This window comes from Etheostoma spectabile, chromosome 6, assembly GCF_008692095.1.
Source record: "Etheostoma spectabile isolate EspeVRDwgs_2016 chromosome 6, UIUC_Espe_1.0, whole genome shotgun sequence".
Taxonomy (NCBI): domain Eukaryota; kingdom Metazoa; phylum Chordata; class Actinopteri; order Perciformes; family Percidae; genus Etheostoma; species Etheostoma spectabile.
In genome coordinates this window covers 26,132,081-26,137,316 of record NC_045738.1, presented here as the reverse complement: position 1 = coordinate 26,137,316, position 5,236 = coordinate 26,132,081, and the positions used below count along the sequence as shown (strand labels likewise).

The following is a 5,236-nucleotide window of genomic DNA, read 5'->3' as shown; positions in this document are numbered from 1 at the left end:
GAAGAACTGCTTTCTATTATTCAGCACCTTGGGGGTGGAATAATCTACAGAAAGTACTTAAGTTAGAAACCCTTATGTCCATTAATGAATTTAAAACTGTTGTAAAGAAGGTTGTGATGGAGACATGTTCTTGTTTTTCTTGAGAGTCTAATTGTGTTTTTTAACATTTTGTACTTTTTTACCTTGAAAATGTAACTTGGTGTTAATGTATGTGTTGTGATTTGGCTGCTACCTTGGCCAGGTCTCTCTTGTAAAAGAGATTCTGAATCTCAATGGGACTTCATGGTTAAATAAAGGATTAATAAAAAATAATAATAATAATAATAATAATAATAATAATAATAATAATAATAATAATTAATATGTACATAAGGACAGGGTTTCACAGGTGCAAGGAAGTATGAATCAAACAGCTTGTTAAAACAACTCAACATATCACATTTGTCATGAACAGCAACAGATTTCTTCATAATGCACGTAGGTAAGGTTTGAGAGATCTCACTCACAGAAATACAGTATATTTTATGGCTCATGACAATGAATAATATTTTTTACTTTCATTCCATTGTTTACTGGTTCTTCAAACTTTGAATGTTTATTTTTATATAATTATATAATAATAGGTCAACTTATTGATGTGTCAATGTATACTTATGTGACCACAACATTATTTTAAAATGTGTTTGTTGCCATGTACCAAGTCTTTTCTATAAAATCCTTAATGCAAAAATTGCAATCTCTTGGTAGCAATAATGGGACTTTTACACATGACAAGGTCCCACTATTGGGGTAATTAGAAACAAAAAGGCAAGTATAATTTTGTTAAAATAATATTTTTGGCTAACATCACCCGTTTTTCTTTTCCTCGTGGTCATCAGTCTGTCCATCTTTAACGTTACATAACCTTTCCTTTGCAAATCAATCTGACATGAAAATAGGGCAATGTTCAGTATTTATCTTATTATTTACCATGTCACAAAAATAACCCCAACAACAATAAATGTCATCTTACAAATAAGTTTTGTGTGTGAATCCAAAGCCTGATGTATCTTATTACTCTGTGATACACAGCTCCAAAAACTGTTACAACACATCAGTGAGCCACTCTGTTGCACTGCATATTTTCATAAACAGACACACTTCAGTTCATCTTTACTCAATCCCACATCCACGGGTCCTGCTGCCATACTGTAAGTACTCACTAGAGCAGCTATTGTAAATGAATCCACTGCTGAAAATAGTCCGCAGCAAATGCAGTATTTCCTCCTGTTAGAGTAATGTTTGCTATAAACTACAGTGACCAGCTGTTTTATGAAATTACTTAGCCTTTACAATATACATGCACATATGCCAGTACATATATATTGCTATAATGGGCTTGGCCCTGAGGGCCACAGACGTCAGAAAGTATCGAGGGACGGACTAACACATTGTCGGTTTAGTTCTATTCATGGAATTTGTTAACAATAATAATAAAAAAATACAGCCAATATAATATTGCAACCCTTGTTATTGAATCTGATAGCCTTGCTAGTATCAGTCACTGATGTTTCTTTATTGTTACCAAATGAATCAGATTCAACACTTTTCACATTATACATTTAATGGATACGTAATGCAATGATACAGTTAATAATGCTATTAGTTAGTAAGTCAAGTGAGGGTGGTTCTCAAGAAAAGCTCAGGAGTGTCTAAAATGGACAGTGTTCATCCTCAGGGAAGCATGAATTTTATCAGTAAATCAATTGGCACTGCATTTTGATATTCCTTATGTATGTGTAAGGTTTGATGTTGGAGCTGGAGGAAATGTACAGAAGTCACCAAATGCATTGGTTCTTCCTCCTATGGCTTGCATGAATTTCCAGAGCAAATCTCACTGATATACCTTGTATTGAAGCAATGTGTTTGTCAATGTAAAATCTTGACCTGACAATTGCACTAGAAAAGAGAGGCCGTCCATTCAGTAATGTGATTAGACGTTATCCTCTGCTTAAATATCCCTGTCTAATTTAATCAATGACCATGAGACTGACATCCATTGCCAGGCCTCATCTTTAGCAAAGCAAAAACCTGAATAAAAGACTTGAAAAAGAAAAATGAATTAAACATGTCTTATCAGATTTTTTTCAGCCTGTGTTCGTAAAGGAGGACAGCGCTGACTGGCTCATATCCATAATGTACTACTATGACTTTATCAATATAGGACGCAGTTCTTTTATGTGTTTTTATCCGTGTGTCTCTGTTGACAGGAATACATTTCTATATGCACTTAAAATATGTCAGGATTTAGTTTCTGTGTTTTATATTAACAAACAATATATTGCATAATACTACAATACACACTATTACATCCCGATAGCATTCCCTACATGGCATGACCTACTTTAACTCACCACTGGCAACATATGCAAAGATTTCTCTCTATGAACTGCATGTAGCCCTTGGCCTCTTGCATGCTCATATATTGCTCCAGCAGTTAAATTGAACTAGGGATGAATTAGTTCTACAATCTAATAGACTTACCCTGCAGGGGCTGAGATGTCTGAATGAGGGAGAGTTGGTGAACTAGCCTTGAGTCCTGCAATTAGGACGCATCCAACACATCTGAACCTGTTTTACCCAAAACCTGTCCTTTAGCTAAATAAAAGTGATATTTGTGCTTTGGCTGCTCAAAAAACATCTTAGCTTGAATATATACAGAATATAATGATTGGCCCCAAACTACTGCTAATCAGATCTATTTATGTGTGCATGGTCGGCACCATGGACAGCACCTGTTGATGTCCGGGCTCACTCTAGATGGCAGTATGACTCAAGCCAACTTTCCATCTCCATCACTCCCCCTCTACCCCTCCTCCTCTCCCTGTTGCAGCCCAGCCCAGTTCCCCTTTGCGTGGAAGCTGCTCCAGCCTCTTTAATGGAATGTCAAGAAAAGGCAGCATTGTGCCTGCCTGTTTGAAATACAGAGCGAGTTTAAACAATCTGCTCCCCCCCCCACCCATAACAACCCCCCACCCCCACCCCGTTCAAAAAGCTGCAGCGGTCCTACGAATCCGAGGGTGTTCTCACTTCACATTCAGTAACTCCGATAAACTCGCTGCTACTCAGTGCTGCAACATTGTTACTTCTTCCTAAAGGGCTGACAAGCAGGTTGCTCTCTGGAAATCTGTTGTGTTGTTGGACTTAAATTAGCCGCATTTGGTAAACACTGCTTAGCAAACACAGAGTGCACAGTGCCTATAGTGTTCATTGATAACGCACATTCAACGTGTTCTTGCTCACATACAATTTCTGTGTGTTCAGAAAAATAGATCTTGGTGTCACTTGCTGTTTCTCATCTCGTCCATCACTTTCCATCACTGTGCCCTTGCCTCAGAGGACGCCGATTTTTGGTGTGATTGAGTGTGACGTAACATACTAGAACTGTCATTGGACTGAGAAATGTGCTTTTATATGACAAATTTAAGGAAACAATTAGGCTTCAATCTGGTTCTGTGTACAGGGCACAGGTTTTCCTTTTGTCTGTATCCTTTTTTCACCCTGAAAAGGTAGATCAGTAAGGTCTGAAATGGTTCGGTACTTTAATGCCATGAGATGTTGTTTCATTTTCTCAACCAGTAGAGGAGCATATAATCATCAAACCTGAACTCTAAATAATGAAACTAACAGTCTGTTAGTAGTTTTAAAGAACTTAGTAGCTTGGGTTGAGAAAGACCAGACCTTCACCAAGGCCATGCCCAGTCGCACAATGCTAATGAAAAAATTATAATTCTACTTTGCAGTTTAATCCAAATGTTATTTTACATTGCTAGTAAGGACAGTCAGTATATTTACTAGTCCAGATATTTCATTGTCCTGTAACTCTCGGCCCATTTTCCAGGTCCAGACACCTGAAGATCTCCAGCATGTGTTTAAGGTGCCGCCCTTTCCTGTCTGAAACCTTGATCCTGACGTGATTTGAACACGCAACCTTCTGATCTGGAGTCAGACGCGCTACCGTTGCGCCACAGAGTCTGAAAACCAGTCTACCAAACTGGTGACTAGTCCAACACTGGTGGGGGGAGACCTCGATCAAAAACATTCTGGTAGTAGGTTTAGAATGAGATGTTATGCCCATTTACATGTTCATACTTGTGTTTTGTGATTCTACTAGAGAACTATACGTTCAAATTGTGGTTAGAAAGCCTAACTCTAGAAGACTTGGTGTGTGTATATTTTTTTTATTCTCATTGATTATTGAACATCCACTTTATATTACCTTTATGTCATTACTTATGTATTTCCATAACAGGCTGTATATTTTTACCATTTCAGGGTTATTTTTAGCCACATTGAGTCCAGAGAGAGCGTCAAAAGAGACGTCAAGAATGACGACCCGGAACATCCGGAACCAAGCGTGTCTAAATATGACGCTACAGAGACTTTTAGAATAATAAAAAATGGCAAATGCACCTGACCAAGCGTTGCTTTTTCTAAGCGATGGAAGTGAGAATGTGTTGGAAGAAACAATACCCACATTAACAAATTCCTCCTCCAACAGCCCTCAGTGATCTATCTCTATCACCATCTCCTGGGTTATCTCGGCCATATGGACCACAGGAGGCCGTTTCAGCTGCTGACATTGTCACTGTGACAAGTCCAGGTGGGAGTAAAGCTTAGTCTGTGGCTTCCTGCTGGATCGATGCCGGGCTTTGTGTCTCCCTGGTGTTATCGAGTTTCACATGTGCTGGGCTGCACTGGCTCTATTGTCTGCTTAACTGCCTGCACTCTGCTATGGGTTAATGGAACGGGCTCTGCCGGAGAGCAGCTCTGGCCACTTACTTGGCCTCTCTATATAATAAAATCTCTGGCTACTGGGAGGTGTTTTTTAATATATTTACTGCACTCTGTACTGCATTCCCTAAGGTTCCACTAGGCCCTAATGTTGCACATTTGCAGTTTGTGTGTTATACTTTATGGTTGTTGAATTAATCATTGCATTGAAGCATTGCTATGTGGATGTGGACAATTCTAAATCGATGTAGGGACAGACCATAATCGATCATTGCCTCACTTGGGGATTTTACTGTCGCTCCTTTTTTGTTTTTTTGCCTTTTGTCTGTTATGTTCACAAATGTTTTTCAGGAGTAGATACAATAAAAAGGGGAGTTCATATATCTGCAGCTTTAACTTGTTGATGAATACGATGTGTAGTAATCTATAATAATATGGAAGGGGTGACGCATCGTTATGAAAC

The 5,236-nt window shown here is 38.6% G+C and overlaps 1 non-coding gene across 1 annotated transcript; it reads right to left on the bottom strand.

Annotated features, from left to right (window-relative positions):
• Positions 1-3,942: 3,942 nt before the first annotated feature.
• trnaw-cca (transfer RNA tryptophan (anticodon CCA)) lies at positions 3,943-4,014 on the bottom strand. Its single transcript has one exon. It is a non-coding gene; the product is annotated as a tRNA-Trp (tRNA).
• Between the last annotated feature and the right edge of the window lie 1,222 nt (positions 4,015-5,236).